The sequence below is a fragment of the Heterocephalus glaber genome, unplaced genomic scaffold (genome assembly GCF_053883595.1).
Source record: "Heterocephalus glaber isolate CG9 unplaced genomic scaffold, H.glaber_assembly_v1.0 deba00001613, whole genome shotgun sequence".
NCBI classification, from domain to species: Eukaryota; Metazoa; Chordata; class Mammalia; order Rodentia; family Bathyergidae; genus Heterocephalus; species Heterocephalus glaber.
The window spans coordinates 32,457,225-32,475,989 of record NW_028258384.1 but is presented as its reverse complement, the minus strand read 5'-3'; positions in this window follow the sequence as shown (position 1 = coordinate 32,475,989).

Genomic DNA, 18,765 nt, shown 5'->3' with positions numbered 1-18,765 from the left:
AGCATAGCAGGGGGCATCACCATCGCTGACCTGAAATTATACCATAGAGCTACTGTGATATAAACAGCACAGTACTGACAAAACAAACAAACAAACAAACAAAAAGCAGACCCAAGGATCAATGGAACACATTAGAAGATGCAGAAACAACTCCAAACACTCAGCCACCATCTCCTCGACAAAGGTGTCAAACACCTTCATTGGAAGAAAGATGGCCTTTTAAAATAAATGGTGTTGGAAAAACTGGCTTTCCACATGCCGAAGACTAAATGTAGACCCAAGTCTCTCACTGTGCACTAAATTAAAAACAAAATGGATCAAAGATCTAAATATTGAAATAGAAACATTAAATCTGCTGGAAGAGAGAATAGGTGAAACTCTTGAAAACATAAGTGTAGGCAAAGACTATGAACAAAACCCTAATGGCATAAGAAATACTACAAACAACCAGCAACTGGAATCTCATCATTAAAAAGTTTTATACATCAAATAAATCATCAACAAAGTAAAGGCACAACCAATATAGGGGAAAAATTTTGTCACTTGTTTCTCAGACAAAATACTAACATTTAGATAAATAAAGAAATGAAAAAATCAAACACCCCAAATTTAAAGAGCCAATCAAAAAATGGGCATCTAGATGAGTACACACTTCTCAGATGATGAAGTACAAATGGCAAATAAATATGTTAAAAAATATTCAGCATCACTGGTCATTCAAGAGATGCAAATTAAAACAATGCTCAGATTCTATCTCACTCCAGAAAGAATGTTTACTATCAAGAAATCACCTAATAACAAATGCTGGGGGGCTACTGGGAAAAAGGAACCTTTGTGCACTGTTGGTGGAAGTATAGACTGGTGCAACCACTGTGAAAATTAGTATGAAGATTCCTCAAAAAACTAGGCCAGAAGTTCCATTTGACCCAGCTATCCCCATTATGGGTAAACTCTGGAAAGAATTAAAAGCATCATACCACAGTGATATATGCACACCCATGTTTACAGCACCACTGTTTGTAAAGCTACAAACAAAAACAACCCAAATGCCCATCAACCAATGAATGAATAAAGAAGATGTGGGTTTTTTTTATATACAATAGAGTACCATTCAGCCATAAAGAAGGATGAAGTTGAAACATTTTTACATAAATGGATGAATTTAAAGACCATACTCTTAAGTGAAATAAATTGGACATGTGTAAATATTGCATTATTTCTCTGGTATGAGAAATTGAAAGAGTAAAAAAAGGACCAAAATGTGTAATAAATAATGTGAATTAGGAAGAAAAAGTTCAAATGTAGAGGGGCATAAGGGAGGGGGTAGAGGGAAAAGAAGGAAGGGAGAAGAAAAAAATGAGATAATAAAGATAAAATGGAAACAAAGCTCTTGAAAGAAGGGGAAGAGGGGAAAAGGGGAGGGAAAGGAAATGGGAAAAATATGAATCAAGCCATATCATGTTCAGGTACAAATTCTATACAAAGTGTGATCATTATGTATATCTAAATTGTACCAATAAACTTAATTAATGATTTAAGAAAATAATTAAAAAGGTCAGAGACGTAGCTCAGTGGCACCACACCTATCTGGCTACCACAAGGTCTTGAGTTCAATTCCCGGTACTGGGAAAAAATTTAAATGTTGTAGCACTCTTTACACAAGCAACCACATGTCATAAAAAGCTTAAGAACATTTATTATGAGCACCTAAATTGAATATTATTTTCCATCCTTTTTTTACCATATTGAGATGTGGCTGTGAGAAATCTCTTCCAGTTGATGTTGCATGTTTCAGGGGGACTCTCCTTCTGCTGGTGTTATTATTCTAGATCTCTTATGACATCTGAATGGACTATGGGATAAGTCTCTTAACTCAGAAACTGAGATTCTTCATGTAAAAAATAGTATCAAAAGTGAGAATATCAAGTTATGAACAATGCAGGTTAACCAGCTACTTAAATATTATATCTTCTTATTTTAATGAAAAACCATAATAAATGACGCTTTTTTTGTCATAGAACTCATTTCTTACTACTAAAGGTCTCCAACACATGCACAGAAAAAAACATTCCCCATATATTTTAAACAAATATATAAATTGAATAAAAATGACAGCAGGAAAACAAAGAAATCTATTCCTAACACAAACAAGCATTTGAAGATAATTTATGAAAATAACAAATAAGAATTCTTCACTTCTAAAAATATACCAAATAATATCTAAATGAATATATAACAGCACTGAATAAATGATATGTGACCATGTTTCCCTCACTTTATCCCAAATCTTGAGTCTATTTTGTGTTAAATTATTTACCAATTTTATAAAATTTTTAATTTCTGTCATACAACCAATATTGATACCATATTCAGGTAATCAAAGTTCATGTACATTATATGGCGGTCATTCATAGTTATAAATTTCTCTTCCTATGACAAACTGGTTGTTTTCCACCTCAGTAGCAATGGTATCTGCTGCAGAACAACCTCAAAGAATAATTTCTCATTTTTTATGGCTGAGTAGTACTCCATTTTATTTTAAAAAAACACATTTTCTTTATCCAGTCTCCAGTTGATGGGCATTTGGGCTGTTTCCAAGTTTTAGCTATTATTGGATGCATATTGAAGTGATACTCTTAAGTGAAATAAATAGGACACACGTGTATAAATACCGGATAGTTTCTCTAGTGTGAGAAACTGAAAGTGTAAATAAGGTCTAAAAGGTATAATAGATAATGTGAAATAGGAAGAAAAGGGGCAAAGGGGAAGGGGAAGTGGGAGGGGGTAGGGGAAAGGAAAGAAGGGAATGGAATTAATATGAGCAAATGGAAAAATGGAAACAAAGTCTTTGTAAATAGGGAGGGATGGAGGGGTTGAAGGGAGGGCTGGGCAAGGGTGAAAAATAAGAACCAAGAGAGATTATGTAAAGGTACAAATTTCCAATGATGAATGTCATTATATTGTATGTCTAAATGTACCAATTATTAGAATGGAGAATTGATAGTGCGAAATAGGAAGAAAAGGTCCAAAGGGGTACGGGAAGTGGGAGGGGCAGGGTAAAGGAAAGAAGGGAAATGAAAAATAATGAGAAATGGAAAAAATGGAAACAACGTCTTTGTAAATAGGGAAGAGTGGAGAGGGTGAAGGGAGGGCTGGGAATGGGGAAAAAATAAGAACCATGGTGCACCATGTAAAGGTACAAGTTCCCAATGAGAAATGCAAATGTATTGTATATGTAAAATGAACCAATAAAAGAATTTTTGAAAAAAATATTCTTAAATACCCTTTTCATTTACCGTGAATTACTTTTATATTAAATGATTTGTTTTATCTCTTTTAAGTAAAAATTTAAAATAACACAATTTAAAAATGGCCCACCTTGGCATAATGTCACACTCCTTTAGCCCCAGCTATTTGGGAGGCTGAGGCAGGAAGATTTCAATTTTAAGGCTAGTCTGAGATATTTAGAGAGACCCTATGTCAAAATAAAATTTAGAAAAAGAGCTTGGGACATAGCTAAGCTTTCCCAGTGCCCTAAAAAGGGGTAAAGATTTGAATACGTATTTCTCCCAAGTAGGCATAAAGTAGCCAATGGATACATGAAAAATACTCAATATCATTAATTAGGGAAATACAAATCAAAATCACAACAAGATATCATATCACCCCAGTAAGAATGACCATTATCAAAAATACTAAAAATAACAAGTGCTGACAAGGATGTGAACAAAAGAGAACATTTCCTCACTTTGGTGGGAATGTAAAGTAGTTCAACCATTATGAAAAACAGTATTGGTATTCCTCAAATCATTAAAAATAGAACTACCACATGATCCAGCAATCCCAGACCTGGATATATAGCCAAAGGAAAGGAAATTGATATCTTGAACAGTATATTTATTAGAGCACTCTTCATAACAGCCAAGATAGACAGGATATGGAATTAACCGAAATGTTCATCAACAGATGAATAGATAAAGAAAACATGGTGTATATGCACAATGGAATACTACTAAGTCATAAAAAGTATGAAATGCTGTCATTTGTGATAACATGGATGGACCTGGAGAACATTATGTTAAGGCAAATAAGTCAGGCACAGAGAGACTAACACCACATAATCTCATTCATATGTGGAATTTAAAAATTACTGAACCTATAGAAGTTGAAAGAAGAATAATAATTATCAGAGATTGGGGAGAATAGAGGAAAAAGGCAATGTGTCAGAGATTAATCACTAGTTATAATATTATTGTTTGCTAGGCAGAATAAGTTTTTGATGTTCTGTGACACACCAGGGTGAATATAATTAAAAATGTACCATATATTTCAAAGTAGTTAAGGGAAGAATTTGATTATATTCACCATATAGAACTAATAAAAGCTTAAAGTGATTGAATGTGCTAATTGCCCTGAGTGGGTCACTACAAAATATATACAGAAATCCAAACATCACATTATATCTCATAAATATGAACAAATATTATGTCAATAAATTTATTAATAGAAAATAATAAATATTTGTTGACAAGAGATGTCCTTAACCTACCACCTGTTTCTTCCTAAAGCACATATTTTGACAATGTCACAGTAAATCCTTTAGACACCATGACCTTCTTTTCTAATGTAGTAATACAGAAAGAGGTGTATCAGCCACATCCATTTATAAAATGTAAAACAAAAATTAGAACATTTTTAAGGAACTTGCACCTTATATTTACATGATTAAGGGGAAGATATTTATAGATTTTAATTAGTAGCATGATGATAGAAAATTTGTCTTTCAAAGAGTTGACATTTGTTGATCCATGTGTCAGCTACTTGAGGTGAACACAATATGAACCCCAAACTTCTTGCTATGTTTGGATCTCAGATGTCCCTCCAAAGGTCACGTGTTGAAAATTTGGTTGTCCGTTGATGGCACTGTTGGGTGCAAACTTTAGATGTAGGGCCTAGTTGGAGTAAGTAGGTCAGTGGGGGTGAGCTCTTAAATATATTGAGGGCCTAGTCCTTTTGCCTCTTTTCTTCCCAACCACCATGAAGTGAGCAGCTTTGATCTGTCACTTACTACCCCCAATATTTTGTCTCACCACAGACCCAAAGCATGGAGGCCAAATGACCATGGACTGAAACTTCTGAAACCCCAAGCCAAAATAATCCTTTGCTCATTTTAGTTCTTTATCTCAAGCATTTTTTCACATCAGTAAACAGCTAATGCAGTTCCACAAATTCACATTAGAGTATCCAGTCCTACTCATTCTGTCCAATCATATGTTGACTCCCAATTACTTCTCTAATGAAACAAATATATTTTGCTCTAGAAGTAAAAGAAAAAAGCTCAACTTTAAGGACAATAATTAAATCTCTGTTTAAAAAATCACATCAGAAACACTCAGAGGTCTCTGCTTTCAAGATCACCTTTGAATACCTCACATATCAAATTTCATTTTAGTTCAGTGAAAAAAAGAAGGGATGGAAGATGACTCATCACTTCAGACTCACTTTGGAAGAAACATCCAGACTCTTTAATAGAACAGGAAGGTTTATACCTCCCTTACCTGCTTCAATAGCACACTCTCTCCAAAACACACACACAAACACACATACACACACACACTCATGCACACACACAGTCTCACAGTGGTAATAGACATCTACTAGGCCACACACTTTTGCTGCTGGTGCTAGTCCTTCTTTCCAGTTGTAAATATCCTCTGTAAATGTTGCTGCCTCCAAAATAAACTGATCTCAGTTGCCATAGAAACCAAAATTTCATTAAAAACATTCTTGTTGATATCAGGTGTCCAAAGGAACCAGGAAGTATACATACATCCTCAGAAGCAGAGCATTGATCTCGTGCTCAGTCATGTAACCCCATGCCTAACCCAAAGAACAAAAAATGAAGTATTAGAGAAAACATTTGAAATTGTTCCTAGCATAGGCATTTGGGGAAAAGGAGATTCTTATACAAGGCATTATGAAAAAAGGGAAGAGAGGTTGAGAAACATAATCCTCCTTTTAGAAACACAGACCCATGTTCCAATTTCTGTACCCAACTATCTTTTAGTATTCCATAATGTAAGAGACTAATACACATTCATGTAGAAGAGAGCCTCTGGATTATTGATCATTCCAAAAGCAAATACAATAAAGATATGCTACGTACAGGAACCTAATGACCTCAATGAATGTAAGCATTATATGACCTAACATGAACTGAGATTAAGAAAATAAACAAGAATGAAAAGAGGAATAGGGGAATGAGAGGAGGAAGGAGGGAGAGAGGAGGAAGGGGAAGAAGATTTAAAACAAAGAAACAAGATTTTTAACACCCCAAGATTATTATAAACTGCATGAACTGCAAATATGTACTAACAAAATAAAACATTTTAAACAAATACATGAATAAATAAAAACTAATATTCAAATGAAAAATGACCAACAAAGGAGAAATGATATGAGATTAAAGCACAAAGCCCTGGTTTTGTCAGGGCTAAAGAAAGATGAGGTTACCTCTAGACAAATGTGTATTTGAAAGGTTGAGGGGAGAAAAGGCTTCCTGAGAAGATAAACAAACTCTACCAAATCCACCCACCACACCCTAAGGCACCAAAGGAGATAAAACTGAGCATCTCACATTAGGGAATCTGATTTGGGCAGATAATTTACACCAAAACCACAATGCTACTGAATAACAAACATACCTAGAGGTAATTCTCTTCCAATCATTTTCAGATTCGAAAAACAGGCTTCTGAGAACTGAACCATCATCATCAAGGTAGACAAGTACACACAGGCTCTGTCACACATAGTCATTCATGTTATAGAGAGGAAAGTGTGTGACAAAGTAGGACTTCCTGCTCTAATTAACTTAGAGGCCATGCCTGTGTGCTCAGTTCTGGACAGTTACATGCAGGTGATGGGCTATCAGGAGGGGAGGCATGCACTTCTTATTTCTAAGGTTTCTCATTTTCCCCACTTTAAAAACTCCAATTGTGGCTTATTTTACATTTTAGCTAGAAAAAATGAAATCAATAAACTATGAGTCAGCAACTGACTTAGTTTCTGAGGACAGGCACGTAGCGGGATGTTTCATGGTCAATTCTCTCAAGTCCAAAAGATTTTGAGGAATATAGACGAGTTAGTTGCACATCAGCCACTCACCAGCTGTATGACTTTCAGCTTGTGGCTAAACTTCTGTTTCTTACAGTTTTCAGAAAGGTAAGGTGAAGTAACAACATCGTGAAAGAAAATTAAACTTTCCTTTGCAAAAACATAGATATTTTTCAAGGAAAATAGTATTGGTTGTAGCATGAAATTGGTTTAACAATGTTATTTTGAGTGAATGAATACATTTTAAATGACTTAGAATTATTATATTCAAATATTGGTAGGAATAGGCCACATAAACAAAAGGTTTTGTAATCCTTGAAAATGAAAAGGGTTTGAATACTGTTTCTTTCAGATATTAAGAACATAGGCAAATGACCAAGTCAGAGAGAGGCCTATGAGATGACCACCAAAATGTGAACTCTGCCTTACCTTTTCTCTCCAAAAAGGGTACCACGGTAACAGGTCAGAATGAGAGAGCAGTCAGCATTGCTATATGACAAGAACTCAGAAGGTGGAAGTCCAGTCCACCAGAAGCCTCACATCTGTGTGCAGCCACCACAAATGCTCAGAGGATCGATGCACTTTGGCTAAGGAAAGGATGCATACATGTGTGTCTGCTCTAGCTGAGTGGTACTTTTCTGGGACACGATGTCATTCGGTGCACGTGGGTCATGAACTGACCTTCCTCTTACAACTTAACATCACTTTCAACCATTACATAACAGTCTGCCTCCCTTTAAGTAAGCTTCTTTGGCATTCCACTGAAAATGTGCTTTCATGTGTGCTTGTATTGTGTGCCTTATGCTACAACATAACCATCCATCACCAAAAATTCCTTCCGAGGACTCACAGGTGTATAGAAAGGTGCCACCTGATGACCAGAGGTAGCATTCTGAAAGGGAAACACCACACTGGGGCAAACAGAGACAGGGGATTCAGGTGACACTGTCCAGCTCACATGATGTTCCACCATCGCAACATGACAAGGCCTGCCTGGACGTCTATGTATGTCCCCCATCACATTATGTGTGCAGTGTTAAAGTATCCTGTGTATAATTTTCATCTCAACTTTCCTCCCGCCATAGGACTCATCCTTGAAAGTTCTAAAGGTGGGTTTAATGATTCAGTGTAAAGGAGCATATCTTACTCACAGTCCATACCATAGTTTCCCATGGCTCAGAATTGTCATCAACCTTCATCTTAGTGTGAATCACATTGATAGAGGCCACTTTATCACCCTAGAAATAAAAATCTGAGTTATTATCTACTTTAGAAAAGAACATACTCTGAGGATAAACAAATGGTCGTTAGATTTCTTCAGCAAAATCCACAAAACTGCCTTACCATCTAGCTCTTGGGCTCCTTCCCAGTACTATGCTCTCTCTTGCTGGATTCATGTCCAGGTTTCCAAATACGTGATGACTTTAGGACACGGGAAATCATCCAAGCACTCTGAATCCATCATCAATTTCTCAGATGACCTTGGCTTTACACAAGTACTCAATCCCTATGGAAATGCCCAGAAAAGAAATATGCCAGCCTGTGAGTTGAGAATTTACCATCGAATTTGTATGAGGGGTAAGTATTGCTTCTGAGAATTATCCACACTGCACAGGCTATGGGGAAACGAAGATAAAGAAGTAAGATCCCCGAGTGAGTTCTTTACATTGTCTGAGGTATTTTTTTCTAATGCATATTTTGCCACTCAACTTGCAGTCCCATAAGAAACATCTTTGCTTTAATAATAGATTCATTTGGAAGACAGATTTGGACAGCATCTTTCCTAAGTGGTGGCATTGGACAGGGCTCCAGGGAGACAAAAGTTCTGAGCCCTGAGGAGTTAATCCCCTTAGGGAATCACACTAATTGAGCATGCTTACAAAACCTGTCATTTACTTGGTAAACAGGTACAAGAGTTTAGGGAGCTAGGGGTGCTTTCAGTGGGATGCTGTGCACTGGCTAGTGGGCCCTGCTGGGGTTATCACTTTCTATGTAGGTAAGCTTTTTCTACCTTTGACCGATTAGGTGACTGAACCCATCTCTAAAGGAGAAAGGACAGAAGTTGACTTGTAGAAAACTGACAACAACAACACTTTTTCCTATGCATGGCAATGTCAGTGATTTCTGTTCTGAACAACACCCAGAAAAGTCATGTCAGTAACTCATTCTGAAGGCGGGAACCTATATATAGTTTCTGGTATTAATTTATGAATTAAAGAAGGGACAAGATTGAACATCCTGGCTTTGATCTTGAGTTTTCAAGAAAGATTAGTCTTTCACCACTAGGGGAGGTGTTAAGAGCTCTTTTGTTCTGAGATATCCTTTATCAGGTTGACGAAATAATGTATCTCCCCTGAAATACTTGATGTTTATATATTAAAGACCAAGGTTGACCTCAGAGCATTCACCTGGAAAGGAGACACCAAGCCAAAAATACCAGGCTAGAGAATAATACAGCCAACATTGCTAAACATATGTAAAACTCCTGTGTACTTGAAAAACCATGCTGTGCAGTTTCCTCCTGGAAAAAAATGACATGTGAACCCATATGTTCAACCTTCCCAAATGTCATGACCAAAGGTGATGATGTGGAGTTCAGGTCAAAACTTGGAAAACCGGGTTCATAGCTATTAAGGAGCAATGACTCTCAACCTAATATTCTCCTACAATGTACCATTTCAAAGGCAGTGTGTACAGTTACATTACCAATGAAACTAAGCATAACTTCCTAAAAACACAGATATAAAATAATATATTGGGTGTAAATGGTAGCAACATAGATAGAAGAGAAACTGTAATCATAGCAGAAGAATTAAAATTGAATGGAAAGTTTTATTTATCCCTTGTAGAGATGTGACATATGGAAACAAATTCACATGGATGGTAAGTTTTTGCTGAAAGAACAGCAAACAGATTTTGGCAAATCAAAGAGGAAAGAGGAGACCTTCCTGATACATACACACTTGGAGAAATAAAGTCTCTTGAGCAGATTAGGAGCAGTGAAAGAAGAAGAACTGAACCACCGGTACAGATGAAGTTATGGAAGTCATGTATAGAAGTCTTGCAGGACACAATGTGATTCGAAGAGTTTTGTGACTAGACTTCTAGAAGGGTAAGGAGACAGCTTGGGCCAAAGCAATACTCCAAGAGAAACCAGTAAAGAGATGATCTGCCAAATTATGGGAGGTCTCTAGAGTAGATATAAATGGTCACAAAAAGCAAAGGCAGATCCTGTAGGAAACACATCAGTATCGGATGGGCTGAGATTGGGTTTCTGCTTAGAGAAAAAACTCGTTTTTTTGAGAATGTGGATTTAATAGAGGGCTTAGGATATGTACCTCACTGTAAAGAGAAGACACATATTGCACACAGATCACAAGTACTGGAACGAATTCTCATGCCTAGAGTCAGGCAATCAGGAGAAAGTTCCATGGATCCCAAGGACTCATAAAGAGGGCTTGGGGGCCAGAGGGCCGGCAATGCATTGGTGAGTGTGTGCAGATCCCTGGGAGCAGCTGTGTGACCCAGATCAGTGCAGCTGCAGGCGAATCCCAGTCGGGGGTCTGGCCCGACCCCAGAAGCTATTGCCCTACCACCCAGGCCATGGGTCTGCTCAGAAAGGAGGTGCAGGGGTGTGTGGGCTTATGCCAGAGGCCTGCCATTCTGTTGGTGAGTGCGTGCAGATCCTGGGGAGCAGTTGTGTGGCTCAGACCATTGTGGCTGCAGGCAGATCCCAGTCTGGGTCTGCCCTGACCCCAGAGGCTCCAGAGCACCCACACAGGCTGAGGGTCTGGCCAGAGAGGAGCTCCACGGGCATGCAGGCTTCAGCCAGAGGCCCACCATACCATTTGCCACAGCCAGGAACCCTCCTGGAGAAGAGCTGTATATGCACACAAGCAATACCCAGAGGCTTGCCTGATATGATTGATAAGTGTGAGGAGACCCTAGCCAAAGCCTGTGCAGACAACAGGAACTGGGGTGCACAGCACCCAAACAAAGGCCCTCTCAGACAACAGCTACACAGGGGCCCCAGTGAGAGGCACACCCAGATACCATCCCAAGTGTGCACAGGCACCAGCCAGAAGCCCACCCAGACAGCAGGTCAGCTCAGGGATCCAGAAGGTCACCACTCTGAACCCAGGAATTCGTGTACTGGTGAGCAGTAGAGTAAAGGCTGTTCAGTGGCTTGATGAGAATTCAAGACCGTTGGGTGAGCAAAAAGTCACCTCCACAAAGGCACAGCAGGCTGCATCTGTTGAAATGAGAAGACATGTAAAAAAGTCTCAAAACCAGGCTTCCAGATCACCTAAGGCAACCCCAAAGGGAAACGAGATGGAACAATCTGATACTCAACCACCTGGACTCCCTGAACTGGCAAGGAAAGAGGATCTGGAAAAAGTGAAATCAGACATAATTTCTCAGATAACAGCAGAGATTGTGCCCATAGTAGGGGACATAATTAATAAATCTAGAGTGAAGTGAACATAGATTTAAAAAACCTAGAGGAGCTGAGGAATATGATGGAATTCCAACAGAGGAAACAAATGAAATTCATAAAACAGATGCAAACAGATTTCCAGGAGATTAAAAACTCCATTGATAGTTTACGCAGCAGAATGAGCCAATGTGAGGACAGAATTTCAGATATAGAAGATAGGTTTCCAATTAGTGACCAGGAAAAGAAAAATTTCTAAAAAATAGTAAGGGACCATGAGAAATCAATACAGCAGCTGCTAGGCGATGCAAAGAAAAATAATATCAGACTGATTGGAGTCAATGAAGAAACAGGAGAGAGTGCAGATGACATTAAAAAAAAAAAACTGTTCAGAAAAGTAATGGCAGTAAATTTTCCAAGCAGGGGAAAAGAACTTGACATACAGATAAGTGAGGCATATAGGACTCCAAATAGCCATGATGAAAAAAAAACAAAAAACTGCACATAGGCATATAATAGTAAAGATACCAGAAATCCAACAGAACAAAATTCTACGATCAGTTAGAGAAAAGAAACAAATCACATACAAAGGAGAGCCCATCAGAATCACAGCAGACTTCTCGACACAAACCCTCAAGGCAAGAAGAGCTTGGAGTGATGTCTTTTAAACCTTAAAATAAAACAACCTCCAACCTAGATTGATGTACCACACAAAACTATCTTTCAAAATTGATGGAGAAATAAGATACTTCCGTGACAAAGAGCACCTGAGGAACTTCATGAATACAAAACCAGCACTCCAAGAAATATTAGACAATATCCTAGGAAAAGACAATGAGAATCACAACCCCAGGAAGCCCAGCAGAATGAATCCAGTGGGCATCACATGAAATTAAATGCAAAGGGGGAGAATCCAACAAAAAGAAAAAAGTCAAGACAAGGATAAGTCAATACGTATCAGTTATAACAATCAATGTTAATGGGCTCAATTCACCAATCAAAAGAAATAGACTGGCAGAATGGGTCAAGAAGCAAGATCCAGCAATATGCTGCATATAAGAAACACACTTAATTCAAAAAGAATCTCATAGACTGAAAGTTAAAGGGTGGAAAACAATACTCCATGTGGCAGGAACCTGAAAATAAGTAGGAGAAGCTATCCTTTTTGCAGATCACGTGGATTTCAGACCAACACTGATTAAGAGAGACAAAGAAGGACACTACATCCTTGTAAAGGGAACAATCCAAGAGGAAGAGATGACAATCATTAATATATATGCACCAAACACTAGTGGACCCAACTGTATAAAACAAATACTAATGAACATGAAAAATCAAATAAGCACTAATACAACAGTAGTGGGGGACCTCTAAATGCCACTGTCACAAACACATAGATCAACTAGACAAAAAAAATGAAATACTAGAACTCAATCAAACTCTTGAACAAATGAACTTAACAGATGTTTACAGAGTGTTCTACCCCACAAAATCAGAATACACATTCTTTTCAGCTGCACAGGGCTCGTTTTGGAAAATAGACCACACACTTGCTCACAGAACATGTTGAAGTAAGTGCAAAGGAATTGAAGTTATCCTCTGTATATTATCAGACCATAGTGCGATGAAATTGGAGATCAATACCAGAAGAAACCACAAGAATTTCATAAACACATGGAAACTCTACCAACACATTTCTGAATAACCAATGGGTCACAGAGGAAATTAAAGAAGAAATCAGACAGTTCCCACAATTAAATGACAGTGCCAACACAACATATCGGAATCTATGGGTCACAATGAAAGCAGTCTTATGAGGGAAATTCATAGCAGTGAATACTCACATTAGGAAAACAGAGGAAGCTCAACTACACAACCTGATGGTGAATCTCAAGCTTCCAGAAAAAGAAGAGCGGGACAAACCCAAAGCCCATAGAAAGGAGGAAATTATAAAGATCAGGGCAGAAATCAATGCAATGGAGACTAAGAGAGTGATACAAAAAAATCAATGAGGCCAAGAGTTGGTCCTTCAAAAGAATAAACAAAATTGACAAACCCTTAGCCAAGCTTATGAAAAAAAGGAAAGAAAAGACCCAAATCCATGCAATTAGGAATGAAAAGGGTGAAATTACAACGGACCCAGCAGAATTCCAGAGGATCATCAATACCCACTTCGAGAACCTATATGCCAATATGATGGAAAATGCAGAAGAAATGGAAAGATTCTTAGATACATGTGAATTACCAAAGTTGAATGAAGATGACCTAAAAATTCTAAGCAACCAATATCAATCAATGAAATTGAAAATGTAGTTAAAAATTTACCAACTGAGAAAAGCTTGGGATCCAGGCCACACCAGGGACATCCGCGGGACAGGGAAGAGAGGTCCCTGGTCGCAGGGAGCCCCACCCCATCCAGCCCCGTGCCCACTGAGGCAAGACACTTAGCTATGCGGGTGCCTGCAGGACACCCCCCTACCCCCCACCTGCTCCTCTGGCCTCTTGGCTGTGCCGCCACCTGGATCCACACTACAAAGACACAGGGGACACCAGACCACCAGACCACTGTACTGGGTAAGTTGGAGGGATCATCACCTCCCATCAGAACCTAGACTATCTTCAGGGGAAGGGCACCTGGAACCTGCAGTACAACCTTGCAGAGTTCAACCCTACAGGAGGACAGGGAGCTCAACTTGGGACTTGCAGCCAGAAATCAGCCTGAATCTCATGGGTCTGTGACTGGCTGGCTGAGACTCATTGACTTATATCTGCACACTGCTGCCCACTTTGTCTATTGTGATGGCAGAGACATACCCTGAAGGAGGCCCTGCATTTTCATTTTTAATTCTTATTTCCAAAATTAGTATTAATTGGTTTATATTTTTTTCTCTTATTTTTAATTTTTTCCTACTCTTTGCAAATTTTTGTTTCTCTCTTCTTTTTTTCCTGCTTTCTTTTCTCTTTCCTTTCTCTCTCTCTCACATTTACTCTCTTGCTATCCCTCGTTGTTCCTCATCTTCCTTTTTGTTACTCTTCTGGCCCTAATTCAGATTTCTTCTTTATTTTTCTTTTATTCTCTTTTTCCTTCTCTTGCCAGTGTCCTCTGGCCTCACTGCTATCCTTCTCCTATCCTTCCACCTATCTATCCTTCCCTCCCCAACTCTTTCTGACTCCCCATCCCGAAGGGTAAAGTTGCCATATTGAAGAGTTTATTCACTACAAACATACATTGGGTTGGTCCTCGATTTTGATTTAATTCACACAGTTAAAGGTGATAGATTAATAACTACCACAAATTGTCATTTTCTAAGATGTACTTGATGCTATGGTGTTGCTGATTGTATCATTTGGGCTAAGGTGTTGTTATTGATCTAGTCAGTGGTCCTTCCTGGTATAATGAAAATGAGATAGCCTCAGAGTCATTAGCGACTCAAAACCTAAAGAGCATCAAAATCTGGAAGACACTGCTGAGAAGCAATCATTCCATAAGGGTTCTAATTACAAGCAACAAAGACACTTACAATAAGCAATTTCAAACTATCAACCCAGGAATTAAACCAAAGACAGTACCAAACACAAAAAATGAGAAGACGTTTAAGCAAGGCACAAACTCAGACTTCCACCCCACCAAGGGTAAACCCCAGGGGAAATGAGGTGGAAAAGTCTGATAATCAACCACCTGGATATCCTGAACTGATAGCACAGGAAGTAACAAAACAGATGAATGAGGCTCTAGAAAAATTCAGAGCAGAAATAATCAACCAGATACCTACAGAGATGGTGAGCAGAGTGAAAGACATGATTAGAGGCTCTAGAACAGAAACAGATAAAAAAAATAGATGAGCTCAGAAACATGCTGGAAGCTATGAATGCCCAGCATAAGAAAGAAATGGAAATCATGATCGCCCAACATAAGAAAGAAATGGAATCCATGAAACAGATTCAAACAGATATTCACGAGATTAAAAACTCCATGGAAAGCATGCAGAGCAGATTAAGGGAAGCTGAAGACAGAATATCAGATATAGAAGACAGGATCACGGTTAAGGACCATGAAAACAGATTTCTTAAAAATAGTAAGGGACCATGAGAAATCAATCCAGCAGCTGCTAGACAATGCAAAGAAGAATAACATAAGACTGATAGGAGTCCCCCCAAAAACAGGAGAAAGTACAATTGACATAAAATAAAACTGTTCACGGAAGTAATAGTGGAAAACTTCCCAGACAGAGGTAGAGAATTGGACATACAGATAAGTGAGGCATGTAGGACTCCAAATAGCCTTGATCAAAAACAAATCTACACATAGGCATATAATAGTTAGGATTCCAGAAATCCAACAGAAGAATAAAATTCTACAAGCAGTGAGAGAAAAGAAACAAATCACATACAAAGGAAAGCCCATCAGAATCACAGCAGACTTCTCAACACAAACCCTCAAGTCAAGGAGAGCCTGGAGTGAAGTATTTCAAGCCCTAAAAGAAAATAACTTTCAACCTAGACTGTTGCATCCTGCAAAGTTATCTTTCAAAATTGATGGGGAAATTAGATACTTCCACAACAAAGGACACCTGAGAAATTTCATGAACACCAAGCCAGCACTACAAGCAATTCTAAACAATACCCTAGAAAAAAACAATGAAGGCCACAACTCCATGAGGCCCAACAGAGGGAAGCCACCAGGAAAGATAAGAAAGCAAAGGGAAAGCGGGGAAAATAATTAAAACAGCCAACAAAAGTAAAACATCATGACAAGGATGAATCAATATCTATCAAATATAACCATCAATGTTAATGGCCTCAATTCACCAATCAAAAGAAATAGACTGGCAGAAGGGATTAAGAAGCAAAATCCAACAATATGCTTATACAAGAAACACACCTAACTCAAAAAGAAATTCATAGACTGAAAGTAAAAGGATGGAAAACAGTCCTCCATGTCACAGGAATCCAGGGAGAAGCAGGGGTAGCAGTCTTATTTGCAGACAAAGTAGATTTCAAACCAAAATTAATTAAGAGAGACAAAGATGGTTACTACATCCTTGTGAAGGGAACAGTGCAAGAGGAAGAGATGACAATCATAAATGTAAATGCACCAAATACGAATGCCTGCAACTATATAAAACAAATATTAATGGACATGAGAAACCTAATAACCACTAACACAATTGTAGTGGGGGCCCTAAGTACCCCACTGTAACAAATAGGCAGATCATCTAGACAAAAAATTAACAATGCAATTCTAGAACTCAACCAAGCTATTGAACAAATGGACTTAATAGATGTTTACAGAGTGTTCCACCCTACAAAATCAGAATACACATTCTTTTCAGCTGCACATGGGTCATTCTCCAAATCAGACCACATGCTAGCTCATAGGACATGTCTAAGTATATGTAAAAGAATTGAAGTTACCCCCTGTATATTATCAGACCATAGTGCAAAAAAATTGGAGATCAATAACATAAGAAACCGCAACCCCCCCCCCAAAAAAAAACACATGGAAACTGAATAACACCCTCCTGAACAACCAATAGGCCACAGAGGAAATTAAAGAAGAAAGTAAACAGTTTCTACAAGTAAATGATAATGCCAGTACAACATACAGGAATATATGGGACACTATGAAAAGAGTTCTACGCAGGAAATTCACAGCAGTGAATGCCCATATTAGGAAAACAGAGAGAACTCAGTTAAATAACCTAATGCAGAACCTCAAGCTCCTAGAAAAAGAACAGCATAACAAACCCAAAACTCTTACAAGAAAGGAAATTATAAAGATCAGAGCAGAAATCAATGCAATGGAGACTAAGAGAACAATACACAAAATCAATGAATCAAAGAGTTGGTTTTTTGAAAGAATAAATAAAATTGATAAACTTGTAGCCAACCTTCTCAAAAAACGGAAAGAAATGGCTCAAATCCATGCAATTAAGAACAAAAAAGGTGAAGGCACAACAGATCCAACAGAAATCCAGACGATCATCAATACCTGCTTTGAGAACCTGAACTCTAATAAAATGGAAAACACATTCCTAGATACATACAAATTGCCAAAGTTAAATGAAGAAGATATAGAAATTCTAAACACCCCAATTACAATGAGTGAAATTGAAAGTGTAATAAAAAATTTGTCAACAAAGAAAAGCCCAGGTCCTGATGGCTTCACTGCTTAATCCTACAAGACATTTAAAGAAGAACTATCACCATTACTCTTTAAAGACATCAAGGAAATTGAAAGGGAAGCAAGCCTTCCAAATTCATTCCTGGAAGCAAGTGTTACTTTGATTCCAAAACCAGGGAAGACCCAACCGAAAAGGAGAACTACAGGCCAACCTCCCTAATGAACATTGATGAAAAATCCTCAACAAGATGCAGGCAAACAGAATACAGGGGATCATCAAGAAGATCATACACCCTGACCAAGTCGGATTTATCACAGGGATGCCAGGATGGCTCAACAAAGGTAAATCAATAAATGTGATACACTACACTAACAGAGTCAAGGACAAAAACATATGATCATCTCAATAGATGCAGAAAAGACATTTGGCAAAATCCAACACCCATTCATGATAAAAACCCTACAGAAAATTTGAATAGAAGGTCTGTATCTCAACCTGATTAAGGCTATCTATGACTAACCAACAGCCAACATCATACCAAATGGTCAAAAACTGAAAGCTTTCACCCTAAAAATGAGGAACAAGACAAAGATGCCCACTACCACCACTCCTGTTCAAGACAGTTCTGGAAATATTAGCCACAGCACTTAGAAAAGAAAAAGGAATAAAGATCGGAAAGGAAGAAATTGAACTGTCATTATTTGCTGAAGATATGATACTTTACATAGAAGACCTAAAAAACTCTGCCAAAAGACTTCTAGACTTAATTGACAGATTCAGTAGAGTAGCTGGATACAAGGTCAACACTCAAAAAACCATAGCCTTCTTATACACAAATAACAGACTCACTGAGAGAGAAATTAGGGAAACAATTCCTTGTACAATAGCATCCAAAAAATGAAATTTCTGGGACTCAGTCTGACAAAGGGAGCAAAAGACCTCCACACTGAAAACTGCAGCACTCTGAAAAAAGAGATTGAAGAGGACATACGAAAATAGAAAGACATCCCTTGTTCCTGGGTAGGAAGAACCAATATAGTGAAAATGGCCATACTTCCAAAGCTACTATATAGATTTAATGCAAAACTGATT